Source organism: Chiloscyllium plagiosum, unplaced genomic scaffold (genome assembly GCF_037043375.1).
Source record: "Chiloscyllium plagiosum isolate Xiang-an unplaced genomic scaffold, Cpla_swu_hap1 HiC_scaffold_35, whole genome shotgun sequence".
Classification (NCBI taxonomy): Eukaryota; Metazoa; Chordata; class Chondrichthyes; order Orectolobiformes; family Hemiscylliidae; genus Chiloscyllium; species Chiloscyllium plagiosum.
In genome coordinates, this window is record NW_028270173.1 from 16,514,246 (window position 1) to 16,529,657 (window position 15,412).

General features: G+C 45.3%; 9 non-coding genes across 9 annotated transcripts; all 9 read right to left on the reverse strand.

The window, feature by feature from the left end:
- Positions 1-1,533: 1,533 nt before the first annotated feature.
- trnag-gcc (transfer RNA glycine (anticodon GCC)) lies at positions 1,534-1,604 on the reverse strand. Its single transcript has one exon. It is a non-coding gene; the product is annotated as a tRNA-Gly (tRNA).
- A 1,555-nt stretch (positions 1,605-3,159) lies between these two features.
- trnag-gcc (transfer RNA glycine (anticodon GCC)) lies at positions 3,160-3,230 on the reverse strand. The gene has a single exon. It is a non-coding gene; the product is annotated as a tRNA-Gly (tRNA).
- A 1,554-nt stretch (positions 3,231-4,784) lies between these two features.
- Positions 4,785-4,855, reverse strand: trnag-gcc (transfer RNA glycine (anticodon GCC)). Its single transcript has one exon. It is a non-coding gene; the product is annotated as a tRNA-Gly (tRNA).
- A 1,554-nt stretch (positions 4,856-6,409) lies between these two features.
- Positions 6,410-6,480, reverse strand: trnag-gcc (transfer RNA glycine (anticodon GCC)). Its single transcript has one exon. It is a non-coding gene; the product is annotated as a tRNA-Gly (tRNA).
- Positions 6,481-8,034: 1,554 nt separating this feature from the next.
- On the reverse strand, positions 8,035-8,105 carry trnag-gcc (transfer RNA glycine (anticodon GCC)). Its single transcript has one exon. It is a non-coding gene; the product is annotated as a tRNA-Gly (tRNA).
- Positions 8,106-9,653: 1,548 nt separating this feature from the next.
- Positions 9,654-9,724, reverse strand: trnag-gcc (transfer RNA glycine (anticodon GCC)). Its single transcript has one exon. It is a non-coding gene; the product is annotated as a tRNA-Gly (tRNA).
- A 1,548-nt stretch (positions 9,725-11,272) lies between these two features.
- On the reverse strand, positions 11,273-11,343 carry trnag-gcc (transfer RNA glycine (anticodon GCC)). The gene has a single exon. It is a non-coding gene; the product is annotated as a tRNA-Gly (tRNA).
- A 1,548-nt stretch (positions 11,344-12,891) lies between these two features.
- On the reverse strand, positions 12,892-12,962 carry trnag-gcc (transfer RNA glycine (anticodon GCC)). The gene has a single exon. It is a non-coding gene; the product is annotated as a tRNA-Gly (tRNA).
- Positions 12,963-14,510: 1,548 nt separating this feature from the next.
- Positions 14,511-14,581, reverse strand: trnag-ucc (transfer RNA glycine (anticodon UCC)). The gene has a single exon. It is a non-coding gene; the product is annotated as a tRNA-Gly (tRNA).
- Between the last annotated feature and the right edge of the window lie 831 nt (positions 14,582-15,412).

The window sequence follows — 15,412 nt, forward strand, 5'->3', positions numbered from 1 at the left end:
GAACTTTACTACACTTTGAACTCCAGCAGAAAACTTAACCGGTATTGTTGATATTCTGCACAGTGGTGCAGCAAACTGACTCCAATCTCCAGCATCTGCAGCCCTGACTTTCTCCATTGCTGATATAGCGAGAAACCAAGTAGGAAAATCGCAATGAAGTGCTCTTTGTTTGACTGGTTTGATTTGATCTGAACACTGATTTTTATTTCAAAATATATAAAGTAAATAATACAACTAGGATTCGAGGCTCAAAATTATTACGTGCAAATTATAGTTTGCCTAGATGGTTCCTGACCAAGTGGAGAACGCTATTCTTAAAAAGGAAATGAGTTCTACTTGAATTATAACATGCACGTTGAATTATTACGTGCACACAATCAGCACAACTCATATTTATAAACACAAGAACATAGAGATGGTGATAGAAATAGCCCACAGATCAAGCCTGCTCGCTATCGTTAATGATCAACTTCACTTTCCTGCACATCCCTTGGTTTTGGAAACATACCAACTATTTCTCCAATCCAGCCTCAAATAGAACATAGAACATAGAAAAGTACAGCACAGAACAGGCCCTTTGGCCCACGATGTTGTGCCGAGGTTTCATCCTAATGTAATGTAACCTACGCAACCCTCAACTCACTGCTCTCCATGTACACGTCCAGCAGTTCCTTAAATGACCCCAATGACTCTGCTTCCACCACCACAGCTGGCAACCCATTCCATGCATTCGCAACTCTCTGCGTAAAGATCCTACCTCTGACGTCTCCTTGATACTTTCCTCCTAATATCTTCAAACTATGACTCCGGCTATTGACTCTGTCTGTGCCACTCATTATTCAAAGATATTGAATGCGAGAACATCAATGACGCTCTGTTGTGAAGAACTGAGTAGGTTTACAATCTTTGTTTATCCACTGGTTGGAGTCACATCTAGCACAAAGAAAGACGATTGCGTTCGTCAGAGGGCATTGGCTTTCTGGATTTGAACCTAGTATGGTCTGCTTCAGTATCTGAGGAGTTGTCAGTGGTGCTATCATTATGCAATCGTGAACAAAAATGCACACTTCTGACTATATGACAGAAGGAAGGTCACTGATGAAGCAGCAGAAGATGTTTGGATATATGACAGTACCCTTCCTGATGAAGGACTCCTGCCCGAGAGGTCGATTTTGCTGGTCCCCGGATGCTGCCTGCCCCGCAGTGCTTTTCCAGCACCACTCTAATCTCATTCGGCGTATGCAGTCTGGCCCATCATTCTGGGATCACGGCCGGTCATCTCACTATGTCGATTTTACTTAATGCCATTAGTTTCCAGAAACCTATGGATTCCGTCATGAAAATGCTCAAAAATGGAGCCTGCAGCGCAGTGTGGGGCGGAGATTTCTATCCGATCCCACACGAGGAGTGAACACATGTCTGTTAACCGCGCGCGCAGCAGGACATCGGTGAGTCTGCAGCCAGGCGAAACAGACTTTGCATCGGGCTGAACTCGGTTATGCCGTGCAGCATTCGAAATAAAGGGAGCGGCAATGCATTGGCCGGGAATAGAACCCGGGCCTCCCGCGTGGCAGGCGAGAATTCTACCACTGAACCACCAATGCGCCGGCGGACAACGGGCGCGAGAACTTTACTACACTTTGAACTCCAGCAGAAAACTTAACCGGTATTGTTGATATTCTGCACAGTGGTGCAGCAAACTGACTCCAATCTCCAGCATCTGCAGCCCTGACTTTCTCCATTGCTGATATAGCGAGAAACCAAGTAGGAAAATCGCAATGAAGTGCTCTTTGTTTGACTGGTTTGATTTGATCTGAACACTGATTTTTATTTCAAAATATATAAAGTAAATAATACAACTAGGATTCGAGGCTCAAAATTATTACGTGCAAATTATAGTTTGCCTAGATGGTTCCTGACCAAGTGGAGAACGCTATTCTTAAAAAGGAAATGAGTTCTACTTGAATTATAACATGCACGTTGAATTATTACGTGCACACAATCAGCACAACTCATATTTATAAACACAAGAACATAGAGATGGTGATAGAAATAGCCCACAGATCAAGCCTGCTCGCTATCGTTAATGATCAACTTCACTTTCCTGCACATCCCTTGGTTTTGGAAACATACCAACTATTTCTCCAATCCAGCCTCAAATAGAACATAGAACATAGAAAAGTACAGCACAGAACAGGCCCTTTGGCCCACGATGTTGTGCCGAGGTTTCATCCTAATGTAATGTAACCTACGCAACCCTCAACTCACTGCTCTCCATGTACACGTCCAGCAGTTCCTTAAATGACCCCAATGACTCTGCTTCCACCACCACAGCTGGCAACCCATTCCATGCATTCGCAACTCTCTGCGTAAAGATCCTACCTCTGACGTCTCCTTGATACTTTCCTCCTAATATCTTCAAACTATGACTCCGGCTATTGACTCTGTCTGTGCCACTCATTATTCAAAGATATTGAATGCGAGAACATCAATGACGCTCTGTTGTGAAGAACTGAGTAGGTTTACAATCTTTGTTTATCCACTGGTTGGAGTCACATCTAGCACAAAGAAAGACGATTGCGTTCGTCAGAGGGCATTGGCTTTCTGGATTTGAACCTAGTATGGTCTGCTTCAGTATCTGAGGAGTTGTCAGTGGTGCTATCATTATGCAATCGTGAACAAAAATGCACACTTCTGACTATATGACAGAAGGAAGGTCACTGATGAAGCAGCAGAAGATGTTTGGATATATGACAGTACCCTTCCTGATGAAGGACTCCTGCCCGAGAGGTCGATTTTGCTGGTCCTCGGATGCTGCCTGTCCCCGCAGTGCTTTTCCAGCACCACTCTAATCTCATTCGGCGTATGCAGTCTGGCCCATCATTCTGGGATCACGGCCGGTCATCTCACTATGTCGATTTTACTTAATGCCATTAGTTTCCAGAAACCTATGGATTCCGTCATGAAAATGCTCAAAAATGGAGCCTGCAGCGCAGTGTGGGGCGGAGATTTCTGTCCGATCCCACACGAGGAGTGAACACATGTCTGTTAACCGCGCGCGCAGCAGGACATCGGTGAGTCTGCAGCCAGGCGAAACAGACTTTGCATCGGGCTGAACTCGGTTATGCCGTGCAGCATTCGAAATAAAGGGAGCGGCAATGCATTGGCCGGGAATCGAACCCGGGCCTCCCGCGTGGCAGGCGAGAATTCTACCACTGAACCACCAATGCGCCGGCGGACAACGGGCGCGAGAACTTTACTACACTTTGAACTCCAGCAGAAAACTTAACCGGTATTGTTGATATTCTGCACAGTGGTGCAGCAAACTGACTCCAATCTCCAGCATCTGCAGCCCTGACTTTCTCCATTGCTGATATAGCGAGAAACCAAGTAGGAAAATCGCAATGAAGTGCTCTTTGTTTGACTGGTTTGATTTGATCTGAACACTGATTTTTATTTCAAAATATATAAAGTAAATAATACAACTAGGATTCGAGGCTCAAAATTATTACGTGCAAATTATAGTTTGCCTAGATGGTTCCTGACCAAGTGGAGAACGCTATTCTTAAAAAGGAAATGAGTTCTACTTGAATTATAACATGCACGTTGAATTATTACGTGCACACAATCAGCACAACTCATATTTATAAACACAAGAACATAGAGATGGTGATAGAAATAGCCCACAGATCAAGCCTGCTCGCTATCGTTAATGATCAACTTCACTTTCCTGCACATCCCTTGGTTTTGGAAACATACCAACTATTTCTCCAATCCAGCCTCAAATAGAACATAGAACATAGAAAAGTACAGCACAGAACAGGCCCTTTGGCCCACGATGTTGTGCCGAGGTTTCATCCTAATGTAATGTAACCTACGCAACCCTCAACTCACTGCTCTCCATGTACACGTCCAGCAGTTCCTTAAATGACCCCAATGACTCTGCTTCCACCACCACAGCTGGCAACCCATTCCATGCATTCGCAACTCTCTGCGTAAAGATCCTACCTCTGACGTCTCCTTGATACTTTCCTCCTAATATCTTCAAACCATGACTCCGGCTATTGACTCTGTCTGTGCCACTCATTATTCAAAGATATTGAATGCGAGAACATCAATGACGCTCTGTTGTGAAGAACTGAGTAGGTTTACAATCTTTGTTTATCCACTGGTTGGAGTCACATCTAGCACAAAGAAAGACGATTGCGTTCGTCAGAGGGCATTGGCTTTCTGGATTTGAACCTAGTATGGTCTGCTTCAGTATCTGAGGAGTTGTCAGTGGTGCTATCATTATGCAATCGTGAACAAAAATGCACACTTCTGACTATATGACAGAAGGAAGGTCACTGATGAAGCAGCAGAAGATGTTTGGATATATGACAGTACCCTTCCTGATGAAGGACTCCTGCCCGAGAGGTCGATTTTGCTGGTCCTCGGATGCTGCCTGCCCCGCAGTGCTTTTCCAGCACCACTCTAATCTCATTCGGCGTATGCAGTCTGGCCCATCATTCTGGGATCACGGCCGGTCATCTCACTATGTCGATTTTACTTAATGCCATTAGTTTCCAGAAACCTATGGATTCCGTCATGAAAATGCTCAAAAATGGAGCCTGCAGCGCAGTGTGGGGCGGAGATTTCTATCCGATCCCACACGAGGAGTGAACACATGTCTGTTAACCGCGCGCGCAGCAGGACATCGGTGAGTCTGCAGCCAGGCGAAACAGACTTTGCATCGGGCTGAACTCGGTTATGCCGTGCAGCATTCGAAATAAAGGGAGCGGCAATGCATTGGCCGGGAATCGAACCCGGGCCTCCCGCGTGGCAGGCGAGAATTCTACCACTGAACCACCAATGCGCCGGCGGACAACGTGCGCGAGAACTTTACTACACTTTGAACTCCAGCAGAAAACTTAACCGGTATTGTTGATATTCTGCACAGTGGTGCAGCAAACTGACTCCAATCTCCAGCATCTGCAGCCCTGACTTTCTCCATTGCTGATATAGCGAGAAACCAAGTAGGAAAATCGCAATGAAGTGCTCTTTGTTTGACTGGTTTGATTTGATCTGAACACTGATTTTTATTTCAAAATATATAAAGTAAATAATACAACTAGGATTCGAGGCTCAAAATTATTACGTGCAAATTATAGTTTGCCTAGATGGTTCCTGACCAAGTGGAGAACGCTATTCTTAAAAAGGAAATGAGTTCTACTTGAATTATAACATGCACGTTGAATTATTACGTGCACACAATCAGCACAACTCATATTTATAAACACAAGAACATAGAGATGGTGATAGAAATAGCCCACAGATCAAGCCTGCTCGCTATCGTTAATGATCAACTTCACTTTCCTGCACATCCCTTGGTTTTGGAAACATACCAACTATTTCTCCAATCCAGCCTCAAATAGAACATAGAACATAGAAAAGTACAGCACAGAACAGGCCCTTTGGCCCACGATGTTGTGCCGAGGTTTCATCCTAATGTAATGTAACCTACGCAACCCTCAACTCACTGCTCTCCATGTACACGTCCAGCAGTTCCTTAAATGACCCCAATGACTCTGCTTCCACCACCACAGCTGGCAACCCATTCCATGCATTCGCAACTCTCTGCGTAAAGATCCTACCTCTGACGTCTCCTTGATACTTTCCTCCTAATATCTTCAAACTATGACTCCGGCTATTGACTCTGTCTGTGCCACTCATTATTCAAAGATATTGAATGCGAGAACATCAATGACGCTCTGTTGTGAAGAACTGAGTAGGTTTACAATCTTTGTTTATCCACTGGTTGGAGTCACATCTAGCACAAAGAAAGACGATTGCGTTCGTCAGAGGGCATTGGCTTTCTGGATTTGAACCTAGTATGGTCTGCTTCAGTATCTGAGGAGTTGTCAGTGGTGCTATCATTATGCAATCGTGAACAAAAATGCACACTTCTGACTATATGACAGAAGGAAGGTCACTGATGAAGCAGCAGAAGATGTTTGGATATATGACAGTACCCTTCCTGATGAAGGACTCCTGCCCGAGAGGTCGATTTTGCTGGTCCTCGGATGCTGCCTGCCCCGCAGTGCTTTTCCAGCACCACTCTAATCTCATTCGGCGTATGCAGTCTGGCCCATCATTCTGGGATCACGGCCGGTCATCTCACTATGTCGATTTTACTTAATGCCATTAGTTTCCAGAAACCTATGGATTCCGTCATGAAAATGCTCAAAAATGGAGCCTGCAGCGCAGTGTGGGGCGGAGATTTCTATCCGATCCCACACGAGGAGTGAACACATGTCTGTTAACCGCGCGCGCAGCAGGACATCGGTGAGTCTGCAGCCAGGCGAAACAGACTTTGCATCGGGCTGAACTCGGTTATGCCGTGCAGCATTCGAAATAAAGGGAGCGGCAATGCATTGGCCGGGAATCGAACCCGGGCCTCCCGCGTGGCAGGCGAGAATTCTACCACTGAACCACCAATGCGCCGGCGGACAACGTGCGCGAGAACTTTACTACACTTTGAACTCCAGCAGAAAACTTAACCGGTATTGTTGATATTCTGCACAGTGGTGCAGCAAACTGACTCCAATCTCCAGCATCTGCAGCCCTGACTTTCTCCATTGCTGATATAGCGAGAAACCAAGTAGGAAAATCGCAATGAAGTGCTCTTTGTTTGACTGGTTTGATTTGATCTGAACACTGATTTTTATTTCAAAATATATAAAGTAAATAATACAACTAGGATTCGAGGCTCAAAATTATTACGTGCAAATTATAGTTTGCCTAGATGGTTCCTGACCAAGTGGAGAACGCTATTCTTAAAAAGGAAATGAGTTCTACTTGAATTATAACATGCACGTTGAATTATTACGTGCACACAATCAGCACAACTCATATTTATAAACACAAGAACATAGAGATGGTGATAGAAATAGCCCACAGATCAAGCCTGCTCGCTATCGTTAATGATCAACTTCACTTTCCTGCACATCCCTTGGTTTTGGAAACATACCAACTATTTCTCCAATCCAGCCTCAAATAGAACATAGAACATAGAAAAGTACAGCACAGAACAGGCCCTTTGGCCCACGATGTTGTGCCGAGGTTTCATCCTAATGTAATGTAACCTACGCAACCCTCAACTCACTGCTCTCCATGTACACGTCCAGCAGTTCCTTAAATGACCCCAATGACTCTGCTTCCACCACCACAGCTGGCAACCCATTCCATGCATTCGCAACTCTCTGCGTAAAGATCCTACCTCTGACGTCTCCTTGATACTTTCCTCCTAATATCTTCAAACTATGACTCCGGCTATTGACTCTGTCTGTGCCACTCATTATTCAAAGATATTGAATGCGAGAACATCAATGACGCTCTGTTGTGAAGAACTGAGTAGGTTTACAATCTTTGTTTATCCACTGGTTGGAGTCACATCTAGCACAAAGAAAGACGATTGCGTTCGTCAGAGGGCATTGGCTTTCTGGATTTGAACCTAGTATGGTCTGCTTCAGTATCTGAGGAGTTGTCAGTGGTGCTATCATTATGCAATCGTGAACAAAAATGCACACTTCTGACTATATGACAGAAGGAAGGTCACTGATGAAGCAGCAGAAGATGTTTGGATATATGACAGTACCCTTCCTGATGAAGGACTCCTGCCCGAGAGGTCGATTTTGCTGGTCCTCGGATGCTGCCTGCCCCGCAGTGCTTTTCCAGCACCACTCTAATCTCATTCGGCGTATGCAGTCTGGCCCATCATTCTGGGATCACGGCCGGTCATCTCACTATGTCGATTTTACTTAATGCCATTAGTTTCCAGAAACCTATGGATTCCGTCATGAAAATGCTCAAAAATGGAGCCTGCAGCGCAGTGTGGGGCGGAGATTTCTATCCGATCCCACACGAGGAGTGAACACATGTCTGTTAACCGCGCGCGCAGCAGGACATCGGTGAGTCTGCAGCCAGGCGAAACAGACTTTGCATCGGGCTGAACTCGGTTATGCCGTGCAGCATTCGAAATAAAGGGAGCGGCAATGCATTGGCCGGGAATCGAACCCGGGCCTCCCGCGTGGCAGGCGAGAATTCTACCACTGAACCACCAATGCGCCGGCGGACAACGTGCGCGAGAACTTTACTACACTTTGAACTCCAGCAGAAAACTTAACCGGTATTGTTGATATTCTGCACAGTGGTGCAGCAAACTGACTCCAATCTCCAGCATCTGCAGCCCTGACTTTCTCCATTGCTGATATAGCGAGAAACCAAGTAGGAAAATCGCAATGAAGTGCTCTTTGTTTGACTGGTTTGATTTGATCTGAACACTGATTTTTATTTCAAAATATATAAAGTAAATAATACAACTAGGATTCGAGGCTCAAAATTATTACGTGCAAATTATAGTTTGCCTAGATGGTTCCTGACCAAGTGGAGAACGCTATTCTTAAAAAGGAAATGAGTTCTACTTGAATTATAACATTAACGTGTTACGTGCACACAATCAGCACGACTCATATTTATAAACACAAGAACATAGAGATGGTGATAGAAAGAGCCCACAGATCAAGCCTGCATGCCATCGTTAATGATCAACTTCACTTTCCTGCACATCCCTTGGTTTTGGAAACATACCAACTATTTCTCCAATCCAGCCTCAAATAGAACATAGAACATAGAAAAGTACAGCACAGAACAGGCCCTTTGGCCCACGATGTTGTGCCGAGGTTTCATCCTAATGTAATGTAACCTACGCAACCCTCAACTCACTGCTCTCCATGTACACGTCCAGCAGTTCCTTAAATGACCCCAATGACTCTGCTTCCACCACCACAGCTGGCAACCCATTCCATGCATTCGCAACTCTCTGCGTAAAGATCCTACCTCTGACGTCTCCTTGATACTTTCCTCCTAATATCTTCAAACTATGACTCCGGCTATTGACTCTGTCTGTGCCACTCATTATTCAAAGATATTGAATGCGAGAACATCAATGACGCTCTGTTGTGAAGAACTGAGTAGGTTTACAATCTTTGTTTATCCACTGGTTGGAGTCACATCTAGCACAAAGAAAGACGATTGCGTTCGTCAGAGGGCATTGGCTTTCTGGATTTGAACCTAGTATGGTCTGCTTCAGTATCTGAGGAGTTGTCAGTGGTGCTATCATTATGCAATCGTGAACAAAAATGCACACTTCTGACTATATGACAGAAGGAAGGTCACTGATGAAGCAGCAGAAGATGTTTGGATATATGACAGTACCCTTCCTGATGAAGGACTCCTGCCCGAGAGGTCGATTTTGCTGGTCCTCGGATGCTGCCTGCCCCGCAGTGCTTTTCCAGCACCACTCTAATCTCATTCGGCGTATGCAGTCTGGCCCATCATTCTGGGATCACGGCCGGTCATCTCACTATGTCGATTTTACTTAATGCCATTAGTTTCCAGAAACCTATGGATTCCGTCATGAAAATGCTCAAAAATGGAGCCTGCAGCGCAGTGTGGGGCGGAGATTTCTATCCGATCCCACACGAGGAGTGAACACATGTCTGTTAACCGCGCGCGCAGCAGGACATCGGTGAGTCTGCAGCCAGGCGAAACAGACTTTGCATCGGGCTGAACTCGGTTATGCCGTGCAGCATTCGAAATAAAGGGAGCGGCAATGCATTGGCCGGGAATCGAACCCGGGCCTCCCGCGTGGCAGGCGAGAATTCTACCACTGAACCACCAATGCGCCGGCGGACAACGGGCGCGAGAACTTTACTACACTTTGAACTCCAGCAGAAAACTTCACCGGTATTGTTGATATTCTGCACAGTGGTGCAGCAAACTGACTCCAATCTCCAGCATCTGCAGCCCTGACTTTCTCCATTGCTGATATAGCGAGAAACCAAGTAGGAAAATCGCAATGAAGTGCTCTTTGTTTGACTGGTTTGATTTGATCTGAACACTGATTTTTATTTCAAAATATATAAAGTAAATAATACAACTAGGATTCGAGGCTCAAAATTATTACGTGCAAATTATAGTTTGCCTAGATGGTTCCTGACCAAGTGGAGAACGCTATTCTTAAAAAGGAAATGAGTTCTACTTGAATTATAACATTAACGTGTTACGTGCACACAATCAGCACGACTCATATTTATAAACACAAGAACATAGAGATGGTGATAGAAAGAGCCCACAGATCAAGCCTGCATGCCATCGTTAATGATCAACTTCACTTTCCTGCACATCCCTTGGTTTTGGAAACATACCAACTATTTCTCCAATCCAGCCTCAAATAGAACATAGAACATAGAAAAGTACAGCACAGAACAGGCCCTTTGGCCCACGATGTTGTGCCGAGGTTTCATCCTAATGTAATGTAACCTACGCAACCCTCAACACACTGCTCTCCATGTACACGTCCAGCAGTTCCTTAAATGACCCCAATGACTCTGCTTCCACCACCACAGCTGGCAACCCATTCCATGCATTCGCAACTCTCTGCGTAAAGATCCTGCCTCTGACGTCTCCTTGATACTTTCCTCCTAATATCTTCAAACTATGACTCCGGCTATTGACTCTGTCTGTGCCACTCATTATTCAAAGATATTGAATGCGAGAACATCAATGACGCTCTGTTGTGAAGAACTGAGTAGGTTTACAATCTTTGTTTATCCACTGGTTGGAGTCACATCTAGCACAAAGAAAGACGATTGCGTTCGTCAGAGGGCATTGGCTTTCTGGATTTGAACCTAGTATGGTCTGCTTCAGTATCTGAGGAGTTGTCAGTGGTGCTATCATTATGCAATCGTGAACAAAAATGCACACTTCTGACTATATGACAGAAGGAAGGTCACTGATGAAGCAGCAGAAGATGTTTGGATATATGACAGTACCCTTCCTGATGAAGGACTCCTGCCCGAGAGGTCGATTTTGCTGGTCCTCGGATGCTGCCTGCCCCGCAGTGCTTTTCCAGCACCACTCTAATCTCATTCGGCGTATGCAGTCTGGCCCATCATTCTGGGATCACGGCCGGTCATCTCACTATGTCGATTTTACTTAATGCCATTAGTTTCCAGAAACCTATGGATTCCGTCATGAAAATGCTCAAAAATGGAGCCTGCAGCGCAGGGTGGGGCGGAGATTTCTATCCGATCCCACACGAGGAGTGAACACATGTCTGTTAACCGCGCGCGCAGCAGGACATCGGTGAGTCTGCAGCCAGGCGAAACAGACTTTGCATCGGGCTGAACTCGGTTATGCCGTGCAGCATTCGAAATAAAGGGAGCGGCAATGCATTGGCCGGGAATCGAACCCGGGCCTCCCGCGTGGCAGGCGAGAATTCTACCACTGAACCACCAATGCGCCGGCGGACAACGTGCGCGAGAACTTTACTACACTTTGAACTCCAGCAGAAAACTTCACCGGTATTGTTGATATTCTGCACAGTGGTGCAGCAAACTGACTCCAATCTCCAGCATCTGCAGCCCTGACTTTCTCCATTGCTGATATAGCGAGAAACCAAGTAGGAAAATCGCAATGAAGTGCTCTTTGTTTGACTGGTTTGATTTGATCTGAACACTGATTTTTATTTCAAAATATATAAAGTAAATAATACAACTAGGATTCGAGGCTCAAAATTATTACGTGCAAATTATAGTTTGCCTAGATGGTTCCTGACCAAGTGGAGAACGCTATTCTTAAAAAGGAAATGAGTTCTACTTGAATTATAACATTAACGTGTTACGTGCACACAATCAGCACGACTCATATTTATAAACACAAGAACATAGAGATGGTGATAGAAAGAGCCCACAGATCAAGCCTGCATGCCATCGTTAATGATCAACTTCACTTTCCTGCACATCCCTTGGTTTTGGAAACATACCAACTATTTCTCCAATCCAGCCTCAAATAGAACATAGAACATAGAAAAGTACAGCACAGAACAGGCCCTTTGGCCCACGATGTTGTGCCGAGGTTTCATCCTAATGTAATGTAACCTACGCAACCCTCAACACACTGCTCTCCATGTACACGTCCAGCAGTTCCTTAAATGACCCCAATGACTCTGCTTCCACCACCACAGCTGGCAACCCATTCCATGCATTCGCAACTCTCTGCGTAAAGATCCTACCTCTGACGTCTCCTTGATACTTTCCTCCTAATATCTTCAAACTATGACTCCGGCTATTGACTCTGTCTGTGCCACTCATTATTCAAAGATATTGAATGCGAGAACATCAATGACGCTCTGTTGTGAAGAACTGAGTAGGTTTACAATCTTTGTTTATCCACTGGTTGGAGTCACATCTAGCACAAAGAAAGACGATTGCGTTCGTCAGAGGGCATTGGCTTTCTGGATTTGAACCTAGTATGGTCTGCTTCAGTATCTGAGGAGTTGTCAGTGGTGCTATCATTATGCAATCGTGAACAAAAATGCACACTTCTGACTATATGACAGAAGGAAAGTCACTGATGAAGCAGCAGAAGATGTTTGGATATATGACAGTACCCTTCCTGATGAAGGACTCCTGCCCGAGAGGTCGATTTTGCTGGTCCTCGGATGCTGCCTGCCCCGCAGTGCTTTTCCAGCACCACTCTAATCTCATTCGGCGTATGCAGTCTGGCCCATCATTCTGGGATCACGGCCGGTCATCTCACTATGTCGATTTTACTTAATGCCATTAGTTTCCAGAAACCTATGGATTCCGTCATGAAAATGCTCAAAAATGGAGCCTGCAGCGCAGGGTGGGGCGGAGATTTCTATCCGATCCCACACGAGGAGTGAACACATGTCTGTTAACCGCGCGCGCAGCAGGACATCGGTGAGTCTGCAGCCAGGCGAAACAGACTTTGCATCGGGCTGAACTCGGTTATGCCGTGCAGCATTCGAAATAAAGGGAGCGGCAATGCATTGGCCGGGAATCGAACCCGGGCCTCCCGCGTGGCAGGCGAGAATTCTACCACTGAACCACCAATGCGCCGGCGGACAACGTGCGCGAGAACTTTACTACACTTTGAACTCCAGCAGAAAACTTCACCGGTATTGTTGATATTCTGCACAGTGGTGCAGCAAACTGACTCCAATCTCCAGCATCTGCAGCCCTGACTTTCTCCATTGCTGATATAGCGAGAAACCAAGTAGGAAAATCGCAATGAAGTGCTCTTTGTTTGACTGGTTTGATTTGATCTGAACACTGATTTTTATTTCAAAATATATAAAGTAAATAATACAACTAGGATTCGAGGCTCAAAATTATTACGTGCAAATTATAGTTTGCCTAGATGGTTCCTGACCAAGTGGAGAACGCTATTCTTAAAAAGGAAATGAGTTCTACTTGAATTATAACATTAACGTGTTACGTGCACACAATCAGCACGACTCATATTTATAAACACAAGAACATAGAGATGGTGATAGAAAGAGCCCACAGATCAAGCCTGCATGCCATCGTTAATGATCAACTTCACTTTCCTGCACATCCCTTGGTTTTGGAAACATACCAACTATTTCTCCAATCCAGCCTCAAATAGAACAGAGAACATAGAAAAGTACAGCACAGAACAGGCCCTTTGGCCCACGATGTTGTGCCGAGGTTTCATCCTAATGTAATGTAACCTACGCAACCCTCAACACACTGCTCTCCATGTACACGTCCAGCAGTTCCTTAAATGACCCCAATGACTCTGCTTCCACCACCACAGCTGGCAACCCATTCCATGCATTCGCAACTCTCTGCGTAAAGATCCTACCTCTGACGTCTCCTTGATACTTTCCTCCTAATATCTTCAAACTATGACTCCGGCTATTGACTCTGTCTGTGCCACTCATTATTCAAAGATATTGAATGCGAGAACATCAATGACGCTCTGTTGTGAAGAACTGAGTAGGTTTACAATCTTTGTTTATCCACTGGTTGGAGTCACATCTAGCACAAAGAAAGACGATTGCGTTCGTCAGAGGGCATTGGCTTTCTGGATTTGAACCTAGTATGGTCTGCTTCAGTATCTGAGGAGTTGTCAGTGGTGCTATCATTATGCAATCGTGAACAAAAATGCACACTTCTGACTATATGACAGAAGGAAGGTCACTGATGAAGCAGCAGAAGATGTTTGGATATATGACAGTACCCTTCCTGATGAAGGACTCCTGCCCGAGAGGTCGATTTTGCTGGTCCTCGGATGCTGCCTGCCCCGCAGTGCTTTTCCAGCACCACTCTAATCTCATTCGGCGTATGCAGTCTGGCCCATCATTCTGGGATCACGGCCGGTCATCTCACTATGTCGATTTTACTTAATGCCATTAGTTTCCAGAAACCTATGGATTCCGTCATGAAAATGCTCAAAAATGGAGCCTGCAGCGCAGGGTGGGGCGGAGATTTCTATCCGATCCCACACGAGGAGTGAACACATGTCTGTTAACCGCGCGCGCAGCAGGACATCGGTGAGTCTGCAGCCAGGCGAAACAGACTTTGCATCGGGCTGAACTCGGTTATGCCGTGCAGCATTCGAAATAAAGGGAGCGGCAATGCATTGGCCGGGAATCGAACCCGGGCCTCCCGCGTGGAAGGCGAGAATTCTACCACTGAACCACCAATGCGCCGGCGGACAACGTGCGCGAGAACTTTACTACACTTTGAACTCCAGCAGAAAACTTCACCGGTATTGTTGATATTCTGCACAGTGGTGCAGCAAACTGACTCCAATCTCCAGCATCTGCAGCCCTGACTTTCTCCATTGCTGATATAGCGAGAAACCAAGTAGGAAAATCGCAATGAAGTGCTCTTTGTTTGACTGGTTTGATTTGATCTGAACACTGATTTTTATTTCAAAATATATAAAGTAAATAATACAACTAGGATTCGAGGCTCAAAATTATTACGTGCAAATTATAGTTTGCCTAGATGGTTCCTGACCAAGTGGAGAACGCTATTCTTAAAAAGGAAATGAGTTCTACTTGAATTATAACATTAACGTGTTACGTGCACACAATCAGCACGACTCATATTTATAAACACAAGAACATAGAGATGGTGATAGAAAGAGCCCACAGATCAAGCCTGCATGCCATCGTTATGATCAACTTCACTTTCCTGCACATCCCTTGGTTTTGGAAACATACCAACTATTTCTCCAATCCAGCCTCAAATAGAACATAGAACATAGAAAAGTACAGCACAGAACAGGCCCTTTGGCCCACGATGTTGTGCCGAGGTTTCATCCTAATGTAATGTAACCTACGCAACCCTCAACTCACTGCTCTCCATGTACACGTCCAGCAGTTCCTTAAATGACCCCAATGACTCTGCTTCCACCACCACAGCTGGCAACCCATTCCATGCATTCGCAACTCTCTGCGTAAAGATCCTACCTCTGACGTCTCCTTGATACTTTCCTCCTAATATCTTCAAACTATGACTCCGGCTATTGA